The sequence below is a fragment of the Heterodontus francisci genome, chromosome 12 (genome assembly GCF_036365525.1).
Source record: "Heterodontus francisci isolate sHetFra1 chromosome 12, sHetFra1.hap1, whole genome shotgun sequence".
Lineage (NCBI taxonomy): Eukaryota > Metazoa > Chordata > Chondrichthyes > Heterodontiformes > Heterodontidae > Heterodontus > Heterodontus francisci.
This window is the reverse complement of record NC_090382.1, coordinates 58,742,234-58,769,471: the sequence shown is the minus strand read 5'-3', so window position 1 is coordinate 58,769,471 and position 27,238 is coordinate 58,742,234. Positions and strand designations below refer to the sequence as shown.

The 27,238-nt window shown below is 41.8% G+C and overlaps 2 protein-coding genes across 10 annotated transcripts in view; one reads left to right on the top strand and one right to left on the bottom strand.

The window, feature by feature from the left end:
* The window catches only part of LOC137375880 (eukaryotic translation initiation factor 4E-1A-like), a 141,749-nt gene that overhangs the window by 62,511 nt on the left and 52,000 nt on the right, over window positions 1–27,238 (bottom strand). Inside the window, exon 1 of one of the 9 annotated variants that reach the window (XM_068043506.1) lies at window positions 9,939–9,957. The exons of 7 other annotated variants lie outside the window; for them this stretch is intronic. The gene's annotated coding sequence lies outside the window, so the exon portion shown is untranslated. Of the gene's footprint in view, window positions 1–9,938; window positions 9,958–27,238 lie in introns of those variants that run through there. One more of the 9 variants, XM_068043505.1, reaches the window with a different exon arrangement.
* The window catches only part of sncb (synuclein, beta), a 59,325-nt gene that overhangs the window by 25,587 nt on the left and 6,500 nt on the right, over window positions 1–27,238 (top strand). The window lies entirely within an intron of this gene.

Here is a 27,238-nt window from a genome sequence, read left to right as displayed (position 1 = left end):
GGCCGAAGGACAAATACTGGCCAGGACACTGAGGATAACCCCTCTGCTTTGGTCTAAGAACAAAAATTACAAGTTTCAAGTGCAAAATACTGTGGATGCTGAAAATCTGAAATAAAAAGAGAAAATACTGGAAGTACTCAGCAGATCAGGCAGCATCTGCATAGAGGGAAACAAAGTTAATGTTTAAGGTCAAGAACTTTTCATCAGATCTGAAACATTAACATTGTTTCTCTCTCCACAGATGCTGCCTGACCTGCTGAATATTTCCAGCATTTTCTGATTTATTTCAAGTTTTACTATTTATAAGTGTTATACATAATCTAAACATAATAATTGCATTTGGAACATAGGAAATGGGAGCAGGAATAGGCCATTCAGCCCCTCGAGTCTGCTCTGCCATGCAACTAGATCAAGGCCGATCTTTGACCTCAACGCCATTTTCTCACACTATTTCCATGTCCCTTGATGCCTTTAATATCTAGAAATATTTACTTCCCTGAAATGATTAGAACATTACGCATAGATATAAAAAAATCTTAGATGAGAGCACTAGCAATATGATAAAAACACACCACCATTTAATGGTTAAACACAGTGACTGAAATGTATTTTCATACACAATAGGCATTTAACAAGTATTATATTTTCAGGTGTATAATTTAAGACTCAATGCATTCAAGTTTAAAAGTCTTACTTAAGGTATACTTAATTAACTTAATGTAAAACAAGACTACTACGCAGGATGATAAAAGGTGGTATGATGCTAGGAAATCCAAAGAAACATAACAATTCCAGGCATAATTTTTGCTAGTTGCAGTGGGGTTTCAAATCTGCATACTGCTCAAATAAAAGAAAATACATCATGTACAAACTAGCAATAAACAGGCTGCAACCTATTACCAAAACAAGTATTTTATGGTTGTTAAATTATGGATCAGATTTTCCCGTGAATTTGGCCGAAAGATTCATGCAATTAGGTTATAAAAGCCAATTCCAGCATTAAAGATTGAGGAAATCTGTTCATGTGTTACACACTGAGCCATGATGTGTCCAGGTGCGGGGCTTGATAAACAGGTAGAAAAGATTGAGTAAATTTGTGTGTGTATCACACAAATACTTACGCTATCTCAAATTTCCCCTATCTTTTATGCCTGTTTGGCAAGCTGTGCACCCAGATACATTGCACTCACTATAATGGCTCAGCCCCCAAGCTAAACAGCGGTACACAAATTTCCTGCAATTGCTCTCGTTCAGGGTGGGTATAAAATTAAGTCCAGAGTTGCAGACAGACAGACACCTGCGAAGAACATGGGATCAGTAATAGGCCATTCAGTTCCTCCAGCCTATGCCAATAAGATCATAGCTGATCTGTATCTTGACTCCATCCACCTTACTTGACCATTTATATCTTTTTATATCTTGGCTAACACAAATTTATTGATCTCAGATTTAAAATGATTAATTGTGTTAGCATCTACTGCTTTTTTTGAGAGAGATTTCAATACTTCTACCTCCCTTTGCATTCAGATGTGTCTCGTAACTTTACTCCTGGGTCATAAATTTGAGCACCATGTTGGTGATTTTTGTTTGTCATAACTCTAATCTTCCAAAAGTTCCTTTAGATTGGAAAATTGTGCATGTCACTCTGCTTTTAAAAAAAGGTGAAAGCCAGAAACCAGGGAATTAGAGACCAATTAGCCTAACATCTGTTGTCAGAAAATTACTTGATAGGGTGAGTGAACACCTTGAAAACTTTCAGCTGATCAGAGAGATTTGTAAAGGGTACGTCATGCCTGATGAACCTGATTGAACTTTTTGAAGAGGTGATTAAAGTAGTGGACAGAGGAATGTCTTCCAGAAGAAATCTGAGAAAGGCCCTCATAAAAGACTGTTAGCTTAGGTTGAAGCTCATGGAATTGAAGGCAAATTATTGACTTGGTTAGGAAATTGTCTGAACAGCAGGAGACAAAGATTAGGGAGAATGGGTAGATGCTCTCATTGACAGGATGTGAATAGTGTGTTAGGGCCTCAACTATTCACCATATTTATTAACAACCTAAATGATGGGATAGAAAGCTACACATCCAAATTTGTTGATGACACATAGATACGCAGCATTGTCCTCAGTGTAGCTAGAAACATAACATTACAATGAGATATTGACAGATTAAGTGAATGGGCAAAAGTGAAGCAATTGGATTTCAATGTAGGCAAATGTGAGATCATCTACTTTGGACCCAAAAAGGATAGAACAGGGGGGTATTTTCTAAATGGTGAAAAGCTAGAAACAGTGGAGGTCCAAAGAGACATGGGGGTCCAGATAGATCGATCTTTAAAATGTCATCAACAGGTACTGAAAATCATCAAAAAGGCTAATGGCATGCTGGCCTTTATATCTAGAGGACTAGAATATAAGGTGGTAGAAGTCATCTTCAGCTATACAAAGCCCTGGTTAAAACACACCCAGAGTGCAGTGAGCAGTTCTGAGCATCACAACTTAGGAAGGATATATTGATCTTGGAGGGAGTACAGCATAGATTTGCCAGAATGATACCTAGGGCTGAATCTTATGGGTCACCCAAGACGGTTTTGGAGGTGGGGGTCATAGAATTGCAATGGGAGGCAGGAGGGGCATTGGGCCACTTAAGGGCCTCTTCCTGCTGCCACTGGGATTTAACCGGCAGCGGCGGGGGCCTCCACCACATGGGGAAGTCACTCAGTAAAACAAGGCGACCTCCCTGTGGGCTCAGGTGGGTGGGAGCCCTCCTCTGTGGGCAATCTGTAGCCCATGGAGGGACCCAGCTGGGAAAAACACCACATACGTTAACCACCCACCCATCCCCTTGCACTAAACAGCCCCCTTCTCCCTCGCCCTCTCCTCACAGGGGCCTGCCAGTCTGTCTCCAGTGACCCCGCCTCACTTACCTTTGGTCCATGCTCCAGCCCTGCAAATTTCTTTCTCTTCAGATAATTATCCAATTCTCTTTTGAAGGCCTCAATCAAATCTGCCTCCACCACACTTAGGCAATGCATTCCAGATCCTAATTACCTGCTAAGTAAAAAAATTTCCCCATGTTGCCATTACTTCTTTGGCCTTAAATCAGTATCCTCTGGTTCTCCACCCTTCTGCCAATGGGTACAGTTTCTCTGTTCAGACCCCTCATGATTTTGAACACTTCTATCAAATCTCCTCTGAATCTTCTCTTCTGCAAGGAGAACAGACCCAGCTTCTCCAATCTATCCACATTATTGAAGTTCTTCATACTTGGAAATAGTCTCGTGAATCTTTTCTGCCCCCTCTCTAATGCCTTCACTTCCTCCCTAAAATGTAATGCCCAGAACTGAACACCATACTCCAGTTGAGGTCAAACCAGTGTTTTATATAGGTTTATCATAACTTCCTTGCTTTTGTACTCTAGCCCCCTATTTATAAAGCCCAGGATCCCATATGATTTATGAAACATTTTCTCAACCTGTCCTGCTACCTTCAATGATTTGCATACATATACCCCCAGGTCCTCCTGCTTCTGCATTCCCTTCAGAATTTTACCCTTTATTTTATATTGCCTTTCTTCATTCTTCCTACCAAAATGAATCACTTCACATTTCTCTGCATCAAATTTCATCTGCCGCCTGTCTGCTAATTCCACCAGCCTATGTCCTTTGAAAGTTTATCACTATCTTCCTCACAGTTCACAATACTTCCAAGTTTTGTGTTATCCACAAATTTTGAAATTGTGCCCTGTACACCCAAGTCTCGGTCATTAATATATATCAAGAAAAGCAGGGGTCATAAGAACATAGGAAATAGGAGCAGGAATAGGCTATTCGGCCCCTCGAGCCTGCTCCACCATTCAAACAGATCTTGGCTGATCATCTACCTCTACGCCATTTTTCCCCACTATCCCCATATCCTTTGATGTCATTAGTATCCAGAAATCTATTGATTTCTGTCTTGAACATGCTATGCTCAATGACTGAGCTTCCACAGCCCTCAGGGGTAGAGAATTTCACAGATTCACCACCCGCTGAGTAAAGAAATTCCTCCTCATCTCAGTTTAAAATGGCCTGCCCCTTATTCTGAGACTGTGTCCCCAGTTCTAGACTCACCAGCCAGCGGAAACATCCTATTCACATCTACCCTGTCACGCATTTTCAGAATTTCATAAGTTTCAATGAGATCACCTCTTATTCTTCGAAACTCTGGAGAATATAGGCCCAGTTTCTGCATTCTCTCCTCATAAAACAATCCCGCCATCCCAGGGATTAGACTGGTGAACCTCCGTTGCACTCCTCTATGGCATGTATATCCTTCCTTAAATATGGAGATCAAAACTGTACACAATACTCCAGGTGCAGACTCACTAAGGCTCTATAGAATTACAGCAAGACATTTTTACTCATGTACTCAAATCCCCTTGCAATGAAGGTCAACATACCATTTGTCTTCCTAATTGCTTGCCGCACTTGCGTACTAGCTTATGGTGACTCATGAACAAGGACACCCATGTCCCTTTGGACATCAACACTTCCCAACCTCTCACTATTTAAGAAATACTCTGTCTTTCTGTTTTTTTCTATCAAAGTGGATCACTTCATCCTTATTCACATTATATTCATCTTGTTCAAGATAGAAATCGATAGATTTCTGGATACTGATGACATCAAGGGATATGGGGATAGTGGGGAAAAATGGCATAGAAGTAGATGATCAGCCATGATCTGTTTGAATGGCGGAGTAGGCTCAATGGGCCGAATGGTCTACTCCTACTCTTATTTTCTATGTTCCTATTACATCTGCCATGTTCCTGCCCATTCATTTAGCCTGTCCAAGTCCCTTTGAAATCTCCTTCCATCCTCCTCACAACTCACATTCCCACCTAGTTTTGTGTCATCAGCAAATTTGGAAATATTACATTTGATCCCCACATCCAAATAATTTATATATATTGTGAACAGCTGTGGCGCAAGCACTGATCCTTGGGATGCCTCACAAGTAACAGCCTGCTATCCTGAGAATGACTCGTTTATTCTTACTCTCTGCTTTCTGTCTGTTAACCAATTCTCAATCCATAGCAATATATTATCCCCAATCCCATGTGCTCTAACTTTGTTCACTAACCTCCTGTGTGGGACCTTATCAAAAGACTTCTGAAAATCCAAATACACCACATCCACTGGTTCTCCTTTATCAATGCTACAAGTAGCATCCTCAAAAAACATCAACAGGTTTGTCAAACATGATTTCCCTTTCATAAATCAATGTTGGCTCTCCAAGTGTTCAGTTATCACATCCTTTGTATAGGTTCTAACATTTTCCCTACTACTGATGTCAAACTAACAGGTCTGTAGTTCTCTGTTTCCTCTCTTGCTCCCTTCTTAAATAGTGGGGTTACATTTGCTACTTTCCAATCTGCAGGAACCCTTCCAGAATCTGTAGAATTTTGAAAGAACACCACTAATGCATCCATTATCTCTATCGCCATTTCCTTCAATACTATGGGATGTAGTTCATCTGGTCCAGGGGATTTATCAACTTTCAATCCAATTAATTTTTTGAGTCCTTTATTTATACTAATGTCTTTTAGTTCCTCATTTTTACAAGTCCCTTGGTTCCCTAATATTTCTGGGACATTTTCTATATCTTCCTCTGTGAAGACAGACACAAAGCAATTGTATAGTCTCCCTGCCATTTCCCTATTCTCGACCACAAATTCTCCTGTCTCCTCCTGTAATGGACCAACATTTGTCCTTGCTAATCTTTTCTTTTTCACATAGCTAAAGAAGCTTTTACAGTCCACCTTTATGTTTCTAGCTAGCTTGCATTCATATTCTTTTTTCTCTTTCATCAGTTTCTTGAATCCTCTTGATTCTAAATTGCTCCCAATCCTCGGTCTTACCACTTTTTCTGGTAACCTTATAAGCCACTTCCTTTGATCTAATGCAATCTTTAATTTATTTTGTTAGCCACTAAACAGTAAGGCACTACTGGGATTTGTGCTTTGGCTCAGTGGCATAGTTGGTTAAAGCACCTGCCTAGTAAACATCCTAACACTGACCCCTGGGGAACTCCACAATATACCTTCCACCTGTATGAAAAACAACAGTTCACCACTATTCTCTGTTTCCTTTGACTCAGCCAATTTCATATCCATGCTGCTACTGTTCCTTTTATTCCAAGAGCACTAATTTTGCAGACAGGCCTGTTATCTGGCACATTATCAAATGCCTTTTGGAAGTCCATGTACACCACATCAATTGCATGACCCTCATCAACCTTCTCAGTTACGTCATCAAAAAACTCAATCAAGTTGATTAAACATGATTTGTCCTTAATAAATCCATGCTGGCTTTCCTTGATTAATCCACATTTGTCAAACTGGCTGTTAATTTTGTCCCGAATTATTGGGCTGGATTTAATTATCCTGCTGCCGAGAGCGGCAGAGGGTGCACAAAATTGTGGCAGTCGTGCCTGTGAGGCTAGCGGCTGCACCACAGCAGTGACACGGCGGGTGGCCATTTAGCATAATGATGGTGGCCGTCCCCCCAATCACATGCCGCATTGGCGGTGCCATTAAAGGCGTCTCCTGATGTTGGATTACAGAGTTCCACCCTCCCCCCAACTATATTCACTTGCAGGTGTCCATCCTTCCCCCCCCCCAACAGTATACACTTGCAGAGTTCCCTCCCCCCACCAACTGTATCCACTTGCAGAGGCCCCTCCTTTCCCCCCAACAATATCCACTTGCAGAGTTCCCTCCTTCCCCCACCAACTGTATCCACTTGCAGAGGCCCCTCCTTTCCCCCCAATATCCACTTGCAGAGTTCCCTCCTTCGCTCACATCTGCAGACTGAGCTCAGCGGCGATGTCCAATGTGGAAAAAAATTCCACAAGATAACAACAGATAACTTAAGTAACCTTTGGAGGCACCAATGACTCCCACCTTGGTGGCGCCAGCTTTTCAAAGACGGGAAAGTGAAGCATGTGAGTGCCGCATGTAACACAAACATCTCATAGGATCACTGCGACTTAGATACAAATTCATGCAAAACAGTATGTAACAAATTTAAATTATGATCCTGTCTGTTGCGGTGGAGGTGTTGCTACGGAACTTTGCCGCCTCCGAGAAAACTGTAATGAATGACTCCGCGCCGATTCTCTGTCCCTCCGCCATAAAACACGTCTTCTAATGGAGCATAAAATTCAGCCCATTGTTTCTTAAAGCTTTCCCATCACCGAGGTTAAACTGACTTGTCTGTAGTTGCTGGGCTTATCCTTACACCCTTTTTTGAGTGTCCTCTGGTACCAGCCCTGTATCTAAGCAGGTTTGGAAGATTATGGCGAGTGCCTCCACCATTTCCACCCTTACTTCCCTCAGTATTCTTGAATGTATTTCATCCAATCCTGGTCACTTATTAACTTTGCGTACAGCCAGCCTATATAATACCTCTTTATCAATTTTTATCCTGTCTAGTGTCTGAACTACCTTCTCTTTCACTATGACTTGGGCAGTATCTTCTTCCTTGGTAAAGACAGATGCAATGTATTCATTTAGTACCTCAGCAATGCTGCCGCCTACATGTGTAAATCGCCTTTTAGGTTCCTAATCGGCCCCACTCTTCCTTTTACCAGCCTTTTACTATTTATATTGTCATGAAGACCCCCACCTGCCAAGAATGAGACACTTTAATTTTGCCACATGAACATTGATTTTTAAACTGTTACTGGAATAAAGAAAGAACTTGTTTTTTTTTTAAAAAAACACCAGACCCTTGACTGAAAAGACATTTGCACAGTAACAGACTGTACTTGGAAAGGACAACGGGCCACTCTCTGCTCCAATTTAATCCACAATGGACTTTTGATTACCAGACGTTGAAGGTGGAGAAGGTGCTAAGATGGCCGAATACACAAACAGACGTGGTCAGACCAGTTTAGTCACATGACTAACTGGCTGTTAGAGATTTTTGAATTTGAACTTGCCACAGAGTTTTAAAACTCAGAAAGCTGTTTGCTCCTGGACTGGAAAAGACTTCTCTCCTTTCTGCTGTCATCTCTCTCACCAGCTTCAGAAACCATTGAAGACATTTGAACCCCACGAGAGAAAAGTCTCCTACAGTGAGCAAAGTTTAAGAAGAATACTGGGCCCAAACGAAAAGCACGATCTACCTACAAGCAAGGACTACAGCAAGCTCGAAGTACAGTAACAAAAAGCCCCTCTTCAGAGATCGCCTCAAATCTCTCTACTTCATTTTTTCTTCTGCTCTTTTCTGTCTCTATTTGTGTGTGCGTATCGTGTATGCATGCTAGCGTGGGGCACGGCATGTATCCGTAGGCGTTAACCGAATTAGAGTTTAAGTTTAAGTTTTAATAAATTTTACTTTTCGTCTTTAAACCTAAGAAAGCCTGTTTGTGCTCATTTCTTTGCCTTATAATTGGAAAGCGGTGAACAAGGATTCACCAAGGGGGAGCTCAAAACACGATGTGTTTAAAATTAAAACCTGTTACAATAAGACCAGGTGAAGGCTAAAAAAGACCCCTCGGTGCCTTTTTCACCTGGTCGTAACAATATACCTATAGAAGATTTTTGGTTTCTCTTTTATGTTAGCTGCTAGTCTCTTCTCATACTCTCTCTTTGTTTCTCCTACTTGTTTTTTTTCACTTCCCCTCTGAACCTTCTATATTCAGCCTGTTTCTCAACTGTATTATGCACCTGACATTTTTCATATGCATTCTTTTTCTACTTCATCTTACTCTCTATCTCTTCTTTCATTCAGGAAGCTCTGGGTTTGTTTACCCTACCTTTCCCCCTCATGGGAATGTACCTCGACACTGCCTGAACTATCTCTTCTTTAAAGGCAGAACTTTGTTCCATCACACCTACCTCTTGGCCACATGAGGTCTGGGACGAAGAGGAGTGAGGAGCCAGTCCCACCCGCCCTTCAAATTTGTTCATGAAGGCCTGCAGGCCACACTGCACAAATTTGCAGGCCGTTTTCCTCGTGGCCTTCGCCCAAGATTCAACATTTTCAGCATCTCATCTATAAGAAGGTATAAACTTGAGACAATGGAGATTGTCTATTGAGGAACTTAAATTAATAAAAGAGGAATTTGAAGAGATGGAGCTGTGAGCCATTTACTTTGCAATCCCCGGCTTCACTTCAAAGTTAAGATTTCTCCTCACTCCCCCAACGCTCTGCCCAATTTTCCCTGGGACCTTAGTGGCTTTGCTTAAATCCAGCTGCTTATTTACACTGACTCTCACATTCCAGTACTGTCAAATTAGGCTCACAGGAATTTGTCAGTGGCAAAATGGGCACATAAACGGATGCATAATCACACATAACATCCTGATTATGCCTCCACAGGAAACTCCAGGCTTATAATTTAAAACAGTTTCTGAAAGTATTAAAATAATTCAGCACATATATCAAGTTTATGAGAGAGAATTGGATAGTCAATTTTATTACCTAGACATCATCAACATTTATAACATCCTCACTTCCAAGACTAACTGAGCCAACACTTTGCATCATGAAGCCTTCATATTAACTTACCCAGTTATCAGCTATATTCATGATATAAAATTATTTTATTTGTATACAAGATGGCATAACAGTAGTGAGCAGTCAGAGATAATGTAACAGGGTCATGTGAAACTGCACACCCTTAGTCATTCTTGGATGTGAACGTTGGGGTAGCTACAGCAAAAAGTGTGAAAAATCTTCCAAAATAAAGCATTTGAAGAGAGGATAATGTTGATTATTACATTAAAGTGGTGACTTTGAGAGTAATGAACAATGTAATGCAATGGATTAGATGTTTGGAGTCTAACCTCTTGGTATGGGCTGGGCCTGGAAATAGCATAAAAGGTGGTCTAGATGATAAAAGGATGGACAACAGCTCCGTGGCCAGGTTCAGGATCAACATAACTCACCCAGTAATAGGTTCAGCATGATGCTTTCTTTATGTTCTGTAATTGGCTTGAACTGCAGGACCCAGCTTTTAATTTACTTTCTTTGTTTCTCACCTTTTTAAAGGTAATATAATCTGGAGGAACAGCAAACAAAGTTTATGCTTTTCTAATATGGGACAATGACAAAGTCAGTTCAAACATTATAAGGAATGCAATTAGCTGTAATAATGTTGGCAAGAGAAAAATGCAGTTTTTTTAAAATGGGAAGTGTTAAGTCTGAAATCTAAATAGGCAGTTAAATAATGCTTGAATGGAGGTATAATATGTACCTTTCGGATTAGGGGTTTGTTCATTCCAATTAACTGACATCCTTTACTAAACTGGGAGCCTACCCTGAATATGATAATAGTCCCAAACCAGGAAAACAGATGGGGTCGGAGCAGGGTAGTAACTGCAAGCAGAAATCCTGTACTGATGATCCCCTGGCAGAAGCAATGGCACAAAGGAAAATCTAGACTGTAGTGCTTAAAATTCCCAAGGGGGTTCATAATTTAAAACCGACAGTGCCTGTGGGTTACTAGATCTAAAATCCTTATGTACGCTCTGTAGGATGGATTTTCATCTTCACTATCTGGGCAGTATTGTGGCAGAGCAATATGCAACCTGTTTGATTTACATTCCATTGAGATTAATGGATCCATAACAAGCAGATGATTTGCTCCGTCAGATTACTACACAAGCAGAAAAATCAAAAGATTACTCCTGTAGTTAACTGCACCACATCTGTGCAAACTGGAATATCTTGATGGGAGTTTCTCTTTTTCACAATGCCTCATCATTCACTGATAGATGATGTTGCAACAAAATAAAAATTAATGTTTGCTCTAGGGATCAATATCCATTTGTCAGAATTGAAATTAACATGCTGTATTGAGAGATATAAATCTATGTTGAGGTAGTTAAAGACTAACAAATCGATGTTTGGGTACAAAATTACACTTACAAACAGAGGCAACAATGGGAGATTAAAAAGCACATTAGTGAATGGTGGCCTAAGGTATCTCTGATTAATTGAGAAAATATGATACTGTAGGAGGAGAATGCTCAGTAATTAATAACTTGTTACTCTACTGGGATAGTTATCTCTGCTACATCAAGGAGCAATATTCTTGTCCAAATACATGATGTCCATCAGGGTATTATGATCTGCCAAGAACAGGCAAGCATATCCTAGTAGTGGCCAGATATCAGAGAGAGAAGGGGTTGGATTTTCAAATCGGGGTCGTGAACCAGATGACCAGATGATGTCCGGGTTCTGACCCCGCATCTCAGCTGTGTCACTCTCGTGATGCCATTTTTAAATTTAAATGCCCTAATTAGGCAGGAGGCAAGCTTGGCACCCAATTAGTGGCACTGAGTGCCTCCAGGAGGCAGGAGCCGCCTGTCTGGCGCCAGCGGCAAAGGCAGGTGCTGGCCATGCTGGGGGCTGACGCTGCTTTGTTGAAGAGAGCAGGCAGCTCCTTACCAGGCCAGCAGCGTCCCCAGGGATAGAAGCAGCCCAGAAGGAAAAATGAACATCCAGCGCGAGAAGGTACATTAGAAAACAGTCTCAAGACAAAGAGTAATGAGCTGTATTTGGCCCTGCGGCGAGCCACAGATGTGCACTAATATGCGCCGGACTGTTCGGATTCACCAAAATAAAATTCAAAATTACATTCTGCACCAGGCAGGCCCTTTAACAAGCTCCTTCAGGAGCTTAAGAGGCCATTAATTGGCAGCGAATGGGTTTCTCATTCCCTCCCCACGACACCCCGCTGGCCCTTTCAAAATTACAGTCTGTCCCGGGGGCATCAAGATCCTCAGCTGATCTTCGGGAATGCAATTTTGAAATCGGGCCCAGCCTGGTTCCCTACCCCATGGCCCTTTGTAAATCTGGCTCAAGGTATCTTTATGTGAGTTTTGCCACAATAACAAGCCACACTATTACTGCAGCAACCTTGGCAGAAGGTTGCAGGGGACAAAGGCACCATGTAATTATTGACTATTATTCCAAACTTTTTGAAATCAGTCATCTGGCAAATATAACTAGCCATATTATTCGGTCAGGTAACAGTATAGTTCAGTTCATGATAAAACAACAGATAAAAGCTATAATTCATAATATTAGATAAAAGTCTAAAGTACATAAGAACATAAGAAACAGGAACAGGAGTAAGCCATTCGGCCCCTCAAGCCTGCCCCGCCATTCAATAAGATCATGGCTGATCTGCCCCAGACCTCAACTCCTCTTTCGTGCCAGCTCCTCATAGCCCTCAACTCCCCGATATTTCAAAAATCTTTCTACCTCCTCTTCAAATACTTTCAGTGATCTAGCCTCCACAACTCTCTAGGGTAGAGAATTCCAGACATTCCCTACCCTCTGAGAGAAGAAATTCCTTCGCATCTCAGTTTTAAATGAGTGTCTCCTTATTCTGTAACTATGTCCCCTAGTTCGAGATTCCCCCACTAGTGGAAACATCTTCTCAACATCTACCCTTTCAAGCCCCCTCAGAATCTTGTACGTTTCAATAAGATCACCCCTCATTCTTTTAAACTGTAATGAATAAAGGCCTAACTTGTTTAGCCGGTCTTGATAAGTCAACCTCTTCATCCTAGGAATCAGACTAGTGAATCTCTTTTGAACTGCCTCCAATGCCAGTATATCCTTTCTTAAATACGGGGACCAAAACTGTACACAGTACTCCAGGTGCAGCCTCACCAACACCCTGTACAGTTGTAACAAGACTTCCCTATTTTTAAACTCCAACCCCCTAGCAATAAAGGCCAAAATTCCATTTGTTTTCTTAATTACTTGCTGCACCTGCATGCTAACCTTTTGTGTTTCATACACAAGAACACCCATATTCCTCTGTGCTGCACTTTTTTTGAAGTCTCTCTCCATTTAAATAATAGTCTACCTTTTGATTCTTCCTACCAAAGTGCATGACCTCATACTTTCCTACATTAAAGTCCATCTGCCAAGTTTTTGCCCACTCTAGCATTTTCCCACTGACCGATGTTAGGCTGATTGGCCTATAGAGTCATAGAGTCATAGACAGATACAGCACCAAAACAGGCCCTTCGGCTCAACGAGTCCGCGCCGACCATCAACCACCCATTTATACTAATCCTACATTAATCCCACTTTTCCCTCTCACATCCCCATGTTCTCTCAATTCTCCTACCACCTACCTACACTAGGCGCAATTTTTTTTCAATAGTTTTTTTTAATAGTTTCCTGCTTTTTGTCTCCCTGCCTTCTTGAACAGGGGTGTCACATTAGCGGTTTTCCAATCCGCTGGGACCCTCCCGGAATCCAGTGAGTTCTGGAATATTTCGACCAATGCGTCCACTATCTTTGCAGCCACTTCCTTTAAAACCCTTGGATGTAGGCCATCAGGTCCTGCCGACTTGTCTGCCTTTAGTCCCATTAGTTTGTTAAATACATTGTCCCTCGTGATAAGAGACTGTTACAAGATCTTTCCTCACATTAGCTCCTTGCTTATCTGATATCTATGGGATGTTTATAGTGTCCTCCACCGTGAAGACCGATGCAAAATATTGGTTTAAATTATCTGCCATTTCCCTGTTCCCCATTATCAGTTCTCCAGTCGCATCCTCCAAGGGTCCCACGCTCACTTTAGCTACTCTCTTTTTATATACCCGTAGAAGCTCTTGCTGTTTGTTTTTATATTTCTTGCCAATTTACTTTCATAATCAATTTTCTCCCTCTTTAGCTTTTTAGTCCTCCGCTGCTGGTTCCTACAAAATTCCCAATCCTCTGGCCTACCACTAGTTTTCGCTGCTTTGTAGGTCTTAGTTTTTGATTGGATAGGCTCCTTGACTGCCTTTGTTAACCACAAGTGGTTCATCCTTCTCATCGAATCCTTCTTTTTGACTGGGATAAATTTTTGCTGAGCGTTATGAAATATCTGCTTAAATGTCTGCCACTGCTCATCCACTAACCTTCCCCTTAGTCTATTTTCCCAGCCCACTTTAGACAACTCTTTCTTCATACTTCTGTAATTGCCCTTGTTTAAGTTGAGGACACTGGTTTGAGACCCGAGTTGCTCGCCCAAAAACTGAATTTGAAATTCTACCATATAAGTAAAAATAGCTAAGAAGGAAAATAGTAAGGACCAACAATAAAAGTAAGCAGCCTTATCTTAATCAGCAATGTTTGGTGAGAATACTCCAAGTATTAGAACCTAGTGATGAGTAAGCATTAGATTGGTAAATAGAAAAGATGGGGAAATCCTGTTACAATGAAATGCAAAGAAAGAACTCCTAGATTGTTCATTGCGCAGGCAGCAAAAGGCATTATTCACAGCAACCAGAGACAGCTCTAATTCATTCCGAGGTCAAGGGATAATCAGTCAGATCAGGATTTGCAGGCTACCACCAGATGAACTGTGCCTGAAGATCCTGCTGTCCAGTTATTATATGCTAATCAAGAACCAAGTGATGCTGCATACACACCAACCTAGAGAATGAGGAAAAAGTTGACATCAGCTTCACAAAGCCCAGAAAAAATGACAACTTTATGGCATATGAAGATGACAGGTTTTACTGAAAGTTGAAAGTGCAATGGGAGGTAGGCAGGTGATAACTTAAACTACAGGTATGCTTAAAATGTAATAATTTGTTGGAGGAGAAAATTCCCAAATTATACAAAAGCACACTTTGTACCAATAGTACTGAAGGAAGATGTAAGTGCTGAAGGTGGGATATCTATTTTCTTTGGGAATCTAGGGACATGTTCCATGCCCCCTCCCCCCTCCCCAAAGAGGTTTTGATTTCTGACACTTCATTTTTGTGTATTTTGTTGCATTTTGAATCGTGCTATAATTATGCTTTGTGAACCAAAAATAGTTTCTCCTGAAAAGTTTGAGCCATTTTAAGTCAGAAACTAAAGATAGTTGTAGAGACTTTAATCCAACTTTTCAGGGTAAAGTCAAAATAACTGAGTTAATGACCTCCCGTTAAAATATACAGAGGAATGTTTGATCAACATAGTACATTTTTGCCCTTTATTATCGCTAACAGTAATTGCTGTGTTTTGAACCTTGTTATGAAAGTGCTTCCATTTTTTAATATTTTGTTTTTGACGTCTTGTATTAAAACTGAAAAGATTCCATGATGTGTTTTTTTACCAAGTTCACTGAAAGGACACTTGCGATGCTGTTTGAAAGCAACCTGTGCTGGAAATCATGTGCTTTAAGCTCAATAAACAGCAGAAACCCTGATGACCTGGGGAAGATGTTTACGGAGAAGCCATATGTCAAGGTTTATGGAGGTCAGGAGGTTGACTTTCTGTTTGGGGTGTGAACTGTTTTGAAGACAGTTGGAGATTAACTTGCCAAGGAAAAAACATCCAGCTCACCTCTTCCTCTACCTCTTTGAAGAAACCCTGCAAAGATCCGTGTGGGAGAGCTAAAATCCTCTGTGCTGCATCTCTCCCGAGAAGCTGGAAAAACCTGCCAGATTAATTCTCAATGCTGCCTGAAAAGACCTGCTTCAGAAAATATCCTAGTGATTCGTCTCTGTATACGCAGATGCCAGACCAAAAGGGACAACTGACTTCCTTCCATATCGTCTCTTTTTTCTTCAAGAATTAGCAAGTATTTGGCCAAAGTATTTTTTTTCATACTTTTTTTTGTAACAGACCTCTATAGAGAGAATTTCTGTATTTTTTCAGTGTGTGTGTGTGTGTGTGTGTGTGTGTGTGTGTGTGTGTGTGTGTCAGGGAACTTTTATATTTCAATCTGTGTATTAATGCTTTGCTTCATTACTGGATAAGTCTTATTTGACAATAAGCTGATAATTTTGTTGTTTATTAAAGAAATATGGTTGGTGTATTTTATTCTGGGATAAAGAGTAATGACTGACTGACTTGGTAAAAGGGTAAACATTTTTAAAATCTATGTTGTGACCTGAAGAGAAGTGGGACTAGAAAAGACAATGCACTCCTCCCGCCTCGATCGTAACAATCTCTCAAAATGTTCATTTTCTTCTACTGGAAATAAAAAGATAAATATCCATTGCAATTATCAAACTAAAGTAAATTTGGTGTGGTTTCCAGGAACAAACATGGAGAGTTGATATTTGAGCTGTCAACTGTAACTGATAGATTGTTTCCAGCCCAGGGTTTGGATTCAATTACATTTATATTGATTTTTAATCTCAATCTTCCTGGGATGGATTTTATCTGGCCCTTGGAGATGGGCTGGGAGGCGGTGGGGGCGGGGGGTGCAGACAAAATGGCATGAGCTGGCCTCGGGTGGCATGCCCGATGTTGTCCTGCCCTATGCCATTTTGTCTGTGGTGGGCACAGTGATAGACGGGAAGTTTGCTGTGATGTCAATAAGAACATAAGAAAATAAGAAATAGGAGCAGGAGTAGGCCATTCGGCCCCTTGAGCTGCTCTGCCATTCAACAAGATCATGGCTGATCTGATTGTGGCTTTAAGTCCACTTCCCTGCCTATCCCCCATAACCCTTGACTCCCTTGTAGATCAAAAATCTGTCTAACTCAGCTTTGAATATATCCAGTGACCCAGCCTCCACTGCTCACTGGGGAAGAGAATTCCAAACACTAATGACCCTCTAAGAGAAGAGATTCCTCCTCATCTCCATCTTCAATGGGAGACCCTTTAATTTGAAACTGTACGCGCTAGTTGTAGATTCCCCCATGAGGGGAAACATGTTCTCAGCAACTACCCTATCAAGTCTCCTCAGAATCTTATACGTTTCAATAAGATCACCTCTCAATCTTCTAAACTCCAATGAGTATAGGAACAACCTGCTCAACCTTTCCTCATAAGACAAACCCCTCATTCCAGGAATCAGCCTAGTGAACCTTCTCTGAACTACTTCCAATGCAAGTAAGTCCCTCCTTAAATAAGGTGACCAAAACTGTACACAGTACTGTAGATGCATTCTCACCAATGCCCTGTGCAGTTGTAGCAAGATTTCCCTACTTTTATACTCCATCCCATCTGCCTTTATAATTACATGCTGACCTTCATGCCTTTTAATGATTCATGACAAGGACACCCAGGGTCCTCTGTACTGCTTTTTTTTTCAATACAGGAGTGACTTTACTCACAACCCTTCCATTTCATTTTGCATGCTATGTACATTTTTCAGCAAACAATTATTTTCTGGATACAGTTCGAGGGGTTTTCCATGGATCCAGCCCCTCAGTTCACCTTGGTGGGGGGACCTTACACAGTAGTCTTTCCCCATTGAGCCTTTGCCGCGGCTGCCCCAAGCTTTAATGCGTCCCTCAGCACGTAGTCCTGGACCTTGGGACCTTTTTTTATTTCCAAAATATACTTTATTCATAAAAATCTGTAAAAAAAATACATTACAAAACAGTTCCAAAAAGGACCAAGTCAAACAATACAAAGAGTGCAAAGGAGATCAGTTTCCTTCAATACAGGAGTGAGTTGCCTCACAACTCTTCTATTTTATTTTACATGCCATGTACATTTTACAGCAAACAGCCCCCTCTGTACTGCAGCATTCTATATTCTCTCTCCATTTAAATAATATTCTGCTTTTTTATTCTTCATGTCAAAGTGGACAAGCTCACATTTTCCCACATTATACTCCATCTGCCAAACTTTTGCCTTCTCATTTAACCTATCTATATCCCTTTGCAGACTCTTTGAGCTGAAATTTATAGTCCCACTGCCAATAAAACAATGGCGGCCTGCTCTTGAGAGCTGCATGTCACGGAGCTGCTGCAATATTAAGCGCGGTGGCTCATTTTAATAGCCGGGGTGGACCGCCCCCCACCGCTGATGATGTGGAGGGGGGGGGGCTGTCCGTCCACAGCAGTGGCGTCAGCTGCCTGTACACAGGCGCTGATGCCATTTTTAAAGGGCTTTGAGACCAAACATTCATTTAAATATTTAAAGGTACATTGATGGAAAAAATTGAATAAATTTATTTTGCCCCTCTCCCACCGCCCCCCCCCCCCAATAACTGTAGAATAAATTACTTGTCCTCCACCCCCAAAACATTTACCTTGTCCAGCTGGCCTTCCATCCTCTGCCCCAAAGTGCATAGTCTTTACACTATAACCCTTCTCACCATTCCCTACACCAATAATATGACTTTGACCCCGCTCCCACCCTCTCCCGCACTGAAACATTTACCTGCTTCCCCCTCCCCACCAGTGTTCTGTCTCGGTTCTCTGGATGGGAATCCGCAGGCACAGGAACGCCGGCCACCAGCACGAAGATCACTCTGGGACGGATGGCAGGAACGTAGCAGTAATTAATTTATTTATTTAAAGGAATTTAAATATTTAAATTGGGTTCCCGTCGCCGAGCGGTGATGGTGGGGGGCCTCTCTGCCGCCGGCAATATTGGGCCTGGCCTTCCCAGCATCGAGATCCATGGTGGGCCACTCCCAGAGACATTTACCGGCCCCCTCCCCCCACCATGACCCCCGGCATCGGTAGGGGGGTGGGGGGGGTCTGTAAAATTCAGCCCTTTGTGTCCTCACAACGTGCTTTCCCACTTATCTTTGTATAGTCAGCAAATTTGGCTACAGTACAGTCAATCCCTTCATCCAAGTCATTAATATACATTGTAAATAGTTGTGGCCCCAGCACCGATCCCTGTGGCACTCTACTAATTACAGTTTGCCATCCTGAAAATGACGCATTTATCCTGACACTCTGTTTCTCTAATAAATTTGTCAAACACGATTTCCTTTTCACAAAACCATGTTGACTCTGCCTGATCGTATTGTGATTTTCTAGATGTCCTTCTACTACCTTTTTCATAATGGATTGTAGCATTTTCCCAAACAAGAGATGTTTGGCTAACTGGCCGATAATTTCCGGCTTTGTCTTCCACCTTGCTTAAACAGAGGTGTTACATTTGAGGTTTTCCAATCAGCTGAGACGTTTCCAAAATCGAGGGAATTTTGGAAGATTATGACCATTGTATCTGCTATGTCTGCAGTCACTTGCTTTAAGATCCTAGGATGCAGGCTGTCAGGTCCAGGGAACTTGTCAGCCTTTAGTCCCATTAGTATTCCCGTTTCTTTTTCTCTAGTGATAGTGATTGTTTTAAGTTCTTCCCTTTCGCCTTCTGATTTTCTACTATTCTTGGGATGATTTTTGTGTCTTCTTCCTCTGCCATTTCTCATTTCCCATTATTAGAATTAGAATTAGAATTAGAACATTACAGCGCAGTACAGGCCCTTCGGCCCTCGATGTTGCGCCGACCTGTGAAACCATCTGGCCTACACTATTCCATTTTCATCCATATGTCTATCCAATGACCACTTAAATGCCCTTAATTCCCCAGTCTCACCTTCTAAGGAACCCATGCTCACTTTAGCTACTCTTTTCCTTTTTATATATTTGTAAAAGCTTTTACTGTCTGTTTTTATATTTCTTACTAGTTTTCTCTCATACTCCAATGTCTCCTTTTTTTTAAGTCACCCTTTGCTGGTTTCGAAAATTTTCCCAATCTTCTGGCCTACCATTAATCTTCACAGCATTGTTTGCCTTTTCTTTCAATTTGGTATCACCCTTAACATCCTTAGTTAGCCATGGATGGTGAATCCTTCTGGTAGAATCTTTCTTCCTCAAAAGAATATATTTTTGTTGTGAGTTATGAAATATTTCCTTAAATGTCAGCCACTGCTTCTCTACCTTCTTCATTTTTAACCTATTTTCCAGTTCTCTTTAGCCAACTATGTCTTCATAACTTTGTAATTGCCTTTATTTAAGTTTAAGACTCTAGTTTTGAACCCACATTTCTCACCCTCAAACTGAATGTGAAATTCTATCAAGTTATGATCACACCTGCCTAGAGGATCCTTTACTATAACGTCATTAATCCAGTCTCATTGCACATTACCAAGTCTAAAATAGCCTGGGGCCTAATAGGTTCTAGAATGTACTACTCTAAGAAACTGTCCCAAATACACTCTATGAACTCATCCTTCAGGCTACATTTGCCAATTTGATTTGTCCAATCGACGTGAAGAGTAAAATCATCCATGATTGTTGTCGTACCTTTCTTGCAAGCCCCCATTATTTCTTAATGTATACTTTGTTCTACCTTGTAGCTACTGTTAGGGGGCCTATAAATTACTCCCACCTTTGCAGCTTTTTATCTCCACCCAAACTGATTCTACATCTTGATCTTCTAAACGAAGATCATTTCTCACTATTGTACTGATCTCAATCCTTTATTAACAGAGCTACCTCCTTTTCCTTTCCTCCTGTCATTCTGAAACATCAAATATCCTTGAATATTCAGGTCCCAACCTTGGTCACCTTGCAACCATGTCTCTGTAATGGCTATCATATCATTCATTTATTTCTATTTGTGCTATCAATTCATCCATCTTCTTACCAATGCTACAAGCATTCAGATAAAGAGACTTTAATTCTGTCTTCTTACCATTTTTGCCCCCTTTGACCTTATTTGCTGGTGCACTTTTATGTTGGTACGCTCTGTCCCTTCGTGTCACACTCTGGTTCTCATTATCCGTATCATTACCCTACACTATTTCCTTGTCCTTTCTCTCTAACTTTCCAAATCTCCCCTCATGTGAACCCTCCCCCCACCACCACTATTTAGTTTAAAGTCCTGTCTACCGCCCTAGTTATACAGTTTTCCAGGACACTGGTCCCAGCGCTGTTCAGGTGAAGGCTGTCCCAATAGTACAGCTACATCTTTACCCAATACTAGTGTCAGTGCCCCATGAATCAAAACCCACTTCTCCTACACCAATCTTTGAGCCATACATTCAACTCTGTATCCTACATTGCAAGGCTTGTGAAGTGGCTGCTCATCCCAGCAAGAACCAAGACCCAGGATGTTTAAGGGAACTACCTGTTCCTTTTAGCAAGAAGAGAAACACTGCTATCTTGCTTGAATCTATGAGTGACTGTCATATGACAAGGCCCTCCCCATCTGTGGTTTTAAGCTTGTGTTTTCTCTACAGCAGCAAAGAGAAGCTTCTGGACTCTGACACGTGCATACCTAAATAGGGGTCCCTCTCTCTCTCTCAATTTCAGCTTACAACCTTCTAACTCTGTCTGTTGACTGACCACCTTAGCATACTCTGGCTACAATCAGAAACCCCATTGCAGGAAATCATCCACATTGCTGTCTCGAGGAGACCCACCGAACTAGTCATCTACCTCTTCAAACTATAAGTCTCAGGACCACCAAATTCAGCTAGAAGCCAGCCAAATCACCAAACCCCACCGACTGTATACCCCTTTTTTCTATGGACTCTAACTCAACCAATCTACCTTTCCCCACTCTGTAACCTATTTATGTATGTGTAAACTTCTAGTGTGTGTTTGTGTGTGTGAGTGAAAGTTGACACGTAGCTTATTATTTTCATTAGTGTCAGAAATGCTCCATCCATCAATATTGGCGACCACGCTCTGGAAGTGGTTCAAGAGTTCACCTACCTAGGCTCAACTATCACCAGTAACCTGTCTCTAGATGTAGAAATCAACAAGCGCATGGCAAAGGCTTCCACTGCTATGTCCAGACTGGCCAAGAGAGTGTGGGAAAATGGCGCACTGACACGGAACACAAAAGTCCGAGTGTATCAGGCCTGTGTCCTCAGTACCTTGCTCTATGGCAGCGAGGCCTGGACAACGTATGCCAGCCAAGAGCGACGTCTCAATTCATTCCATCTTCACTGCCTCCGGAGAATACTTGGCATCAGGTGGCAGGACCGTATCTCCAACACAGAAGTCCTCGAGGTGGCCAACATCCCCAGCTTGTACACACTACTGAGTCAGTGGCGCTTGAGATGGCTTGGCCATGTGAGCCGCATGGAAGATGGCAGGATCCCCAAAGACACATTGTACAGCGAGCTCGCCACTGGTATCAGACCCACCGGCTGTCCACGTCTCCGCTTTAAAGATGTCTGCAAACGCGACATGAAATCCTGTGACATTGATCACAAGTCGTGGGAGTCAGTTGCCAGCGTTCGCCAGAGCTGGCGGGCAGCCATAAAGACAGGGCTAAAATGTGGCGAGTCGAAGAGACTTAGTAGTTGGCAGGAAAAAAGACAGAGGCGCAAGGGGAGAGCCAACTGTGCAACAGCCCCAACAAACAAATTTCTCTGCAGCACCTGTGGAAGAGCCTGTCACTCTAGAATTGGCCTTTATAGCCACTCCAGGCGCTGCTTCACAAACCACTGACCACCTCCAGGCACATATCCATTGTCTCTCGAGATAAGGAGGCCCAAAAGAAAGAAAAGAAAGTTCGGTTTAGGTACAATAAAGTTAATCTCTTTCTTTGTTAAATTCAAGAAAACCTGTCCAATTAGTTCCCGTTTTGATCATAGCAAGTAAGTAATCAAATACCAACTGAATTGGCCAGTACATCCACTTTAAGAAAGAATTAAACTTGTTGTGGTCAGACAAGGGGAGGGAAAAGAGCGCAGCCTTTTAACCCCTCCTCACTTGACCGTAACATAAGCTATAAATTTAATGCAATACTTATATCTCCCCAGTACCAGTTTAAACGACTGCCCACGTTTTGAGAGAAAAAACTTAAAACTCACCAACCACTCACCTGCCTGCTCTCCTAATTAATGATTCAGGGCTTCAGCTCTTATATCTTGCTGCTGGTCTGTGGCTCTCTTTCTCAGATCACTCCTTTTTTGTAAAAGGTCAGAACAGTACCTCCTCCCTCACTGCACCAAATTCCCTCACTTACCAAATTCTCAAGCTATCACTCTGGCTTGAGCTGCACTCAGTCACAAGCTGCTACCTTTGTGCCTGCTTGAGCTACTTAAATGGGCCACATAAGGGCCGCCTCCCACCTCTGCTGGCATACAGCCAACATCAGATGGGCCACGTGGAGACACTGCAGGAGCCTCCTAGTAAGCTCGGGGGTGAGCCCTTCTACTCGGCTACTCTGTGGCTCATGGATGGCCGCCACTGTGGCAAGGGCTGCCCCCCTGCTCGCTGAAAGACCCCGCCTTCCTTCAATAGTCGCCCCCCCCCGTCGCCAGTTCCTGCCTGAGGCCCTGGCAAGCCCGACCTGGGGCCTCTTCCATCAAGCTGCTCCTGGCCTCTTACAGTACCAGCAGTGGCTACTGCTCCCGGTGGTGCTGCTGGGCTGCCGGCCCCCTTGATTGGCTGGCCACCCTTGGGGCAAGATCTTGTCTCTTAAAGGGACGGTATCCCTGATGGCGGGCAGCTAATTGTCCGTCCGCAGTTGAATTTGGCCAGGCGTCCGATAAAGTACCGAGGTGGGGTCACACCCACTAACCCCCCACCTTCTGGCCCATCGCCGGCACACCTGTCGCGGAAATACAATCTAGCCCCCTGTTTCTCCTTGAATGTTAACTGCTCTAATATAGATGGAGTAGGGTCTCTCCCTGTTTTCTCTGTGGGAATAAAGGGACAGTTAAATTACAAAACCTAACCAGTCACATGATTCAAATCCCAACAAAATAATGGTCGATATCACACCTCACAGCAATATACTGTAAGAAAATCCCCAATCATTATTTCAAAGCCTTGTGGATTCCATCAGTGCAAAACCAAGAATGTTCACTGAAGTGAGTTCAAGTCTTCACATAAGGAAGGTAAAATTAGAGTATGAGAGAAAGCCAGCTAGAACTATAAAGACAGTAAGAGTTTTATAGATATTTTAAAAAGAAGAGTTAACAAAGTGAGCGTTGGTCCTATAAAAAATGAGTCTAGGGAATTAATAATAGATAATAAGGGATGACAGATGAATTGAACAGATATTTTGCATTGGGCTTCATTATTGAGGATACAAGTAACATCCCAGTATTAGCTGTAAGTCAGGAAATGGAAGGGAGGGAGGAACTCAAGAAAATTACAATCACCAGGGAAGTGGTACTGAACAAATTGTTGGCACAGCAGGCTGACAAGTCCCCGGGTCCTGATGGATTTCATCCTAGGGTGTTAGCAGAAGTGGCTAGTGAGATAGTTGATGCGCTCATTTTAATTTTCCAAAATTCCCTAGATTTTGGGAAGGTTCCATTAGATTGGAAAATAGCGAAAGTAACGCCTTTATTCAAAAAGGGAGGGAGACAGAAAGCAGGAAACTACAGGCCAGCTAGCTTTGCATCTATCTTAGGGAAAATGTTAGAAGCTATTATTAAAGATGTTATACAGGGCATTTAGAAAAATTTGAGGTAATTAGGCAGAGTTAACATGGTTTTGTGAAAGGGAAATCATGTTTAACCAATTTATTGGAGTTGTTTGAAGAAGTAACATGTGCTGTGGATAAAGGGGAACTGGTGGATGCACTGTACTTAGATTTCCAGAAGGCATTTGATAAGGGGCCACATCAGAGGTTATTGCAGAAAGTAAAAGCTCATGGTGTAGGGGGTGACATATTGGCATGGATAGAAGATTGGTTAGCTAACAGGAAACAGAGAGTAGGCATAAATGGGTCATTTTCTGGTTGGTAAGATGTATTGAGTGGTGTGCCACAGGGATCTGTGCTGGGGCCTCAACTTTTTACAATTTATATAAATGACTTGGATGAAGGGACTGAAGGTATGGTTGCTAAATTTGCTGATGACACAAAGATAGGTAGGAAAGTAAATTGTGAAGAGCACATAAGGAGGCTACAAAGGGATATAGATAGGTTAAGTGAGTGGGCAAAGACCTGGCAAATGGAGTATAATGTGGGAAAGTGTGAAATTGTCCACTTTGGCAGGAAGGATAAAAAAGAAGCATATTATCTAAATGCTGAGAGATTGCAAAGCTCTGAGATGCAGAGGGATCTGGGTGTCCTAATGCATGAATTGCAAAAGGTTGGTATACAGGTACAGCACGTAACTAGGAAAGCTAATAGAATGTTAGTGTCATAGAGTCATAGAGTTATACAGCACAGAAACAGGCCCTTCAGCCCATCGTGTCTGTGCCGGCCATCAAGCACCTAACTTATTCTCGTCCCACTTTCCAGCATTTGGCCCATAGCCTTGTATGCTATGGCGTTTCAAGTGCTCATCTAAATACTTCTTAAATGTTGTGAGGGTTCCTGCCTCTACCACCACTTCAGGCAGTGTATTCCAGATTCCAACCACCCTCTGGGTGAAAATTTTTTTCCTCAAATTCCATCTAAACCTCCTGCCCCTTACCTTAAATCTATGCCCCCCGGTTATTGACCCCTCCGCCAAGGGAAAATGTCTCTTCCTATCTACCTATCAATGCCCCTCATAATTTTGTATACCTCAATCATGTCCCCCCTCATCCTTCTCTGTTCTAAGGAAAACAACCCTAGCCTTTTCAGTCTCTCTTCATAGCTGAAATCGTTGATCGTGAGAGGAATTGAATACAAAAGTAGGGAAGTTATGCTTCAGCTATACAGGGCATTGGTGAGATCACACCTGGAGTACTGTGTACAGTACTGGTTTCCTTATTTAAGGAAGGATGTAAATGCATTGGAGGCAATATAGAGAAGGTTTACTAGACTAATATTTGGAATGGGTGGGCTGTCTAATGAGGAAAGATTGGACAGGGTAGGCTTGTATCTGCTAGAATTTAGAAGAGTAAGAGACGATTTGATTGAAGCATATAAGGTCCTGAGAGGGCTTGACAGGGTGGATGTGGAAAGGATGTTTCCCCTTGTGGGAGAACCTAGAACTAGGGGTTGCTGTTTAAAAATAAGGGGCCGCCCATTTAAGGCAGAGATGAGGAGAAATTTTTTCTCTCAGAGTGTCGTGAGTCTTTGGAATTCTCTTCCTCAAAAGGTGGTGGAAACAGAGTCTTTGAATATTTTTAAGGCAGTGGTGGATAGATTTTTGATAAACGAGGGGGTTGAAGATTATCGGGGGTAGGTGGAAATGTGGAGTGATCAGTTCGGCCATGAACCTATTGAATGGCGGAGCAGGCTTGAAGGCCAAGTGGCCTACTCCTGCTCCTAATTCATATGTTTGTATGAAACAATATTTGAGTTGAATTTCTCTGGCTGTTCTCCTGATTGTCCAGTGTAACTTTGGCGGAAGATCTGTGGAAGCCCCCAAAAATTAAGTAATGCTGTTTACACCATTTTTCTGGGGTTTCTTTGAATTTTCTGCTGAAGATACTGCAGACGATTAAGAGAATGTCCATGGAAATTCATCTCCTCCCTCCTTATCGCTAAAAAATGCCTGGAACTGATCACGTAAAACATCAATGAGGCTGCGAATGCCTTAGAAAGGTCCATTGAGATTTGTTATATGTAACTATATATTTGTTATAAGATAATTCCTTTGCAAATACTTTACAGATAAAATTCTCAAAAACTATCAGTTCAACTTAAATGTTTTACTCTCTCTATGCACAGCCAATAGTGGAGACAAAACGGTTCTAACAGCTTTCATTTCTGCCCTCCCAACTGATCTGATTGGTTCATAGTGACAACCTCCTAGCTCAGTGCTGATAATCTGACACCTGGATTTATTTTATTTATTTATAACCTTTATTTGGTTGTTTATTTAATTAAAAAGAGTGGCATTAGTTACCAGAATTTTGTAATGTCTGAGAAAATATTTTAACTTCTCAACTGTAGGTTTGAAAGGCTTTATTCTTTACATAGTCTATGCTCTAGCCAATCAATAATTGCTGGGCTGAAGTAAAAATATAACCGTTACGCTATTTAGTTATATTGAAAGCAGATTTGCATTTAATGCATGGAAAGCAACTATTCAAGCTTTCAATGCCCTTGGTGCCCTGGAGAATAATTTCCTCTGATTAGTAAAGCACATTCCTCAGAGAATATAGACCACTAACTGTTCAAACAGCTGAATTAGAAGTGATTCTTGCTGTAGACTAATAGTTATTTTTAACTGGATAGAGACTCCCAAAATAAGATTTCCTTTGCATCCTCATTATTATTCACTGATTGGTTCTGTTGCCTGGACTGCATTTGAGTTCACCATTCTGAGGAAAACAAGGATGACTTAAATAAGTGTCTCAAATGATTAACACCATCTGCTCCCATTAATTACTTCAAATTGCTTCTACATCATGTCAACCTCAATTCCATAGGAACAAATCCATGTTAACCCTTTGAGTATTGAGCTTCCTTGTAATCTTTCCAACATAGTTTTCCATCAGCTGTTACAATCAGTATTCAGAAAGTGAAATAAAAATAAAGCGCTGAATTTAAAAAACATTTATCATAGCGTTACACCAAGATTTTAACTAAAGTGCAAAACGTTACCAGAATACTGTGAAGTTTAGCTACCATTTTGATTTTTAAGCACTCTAGAGAAATAGTCCAATATAAAATAAATCAAATGTAA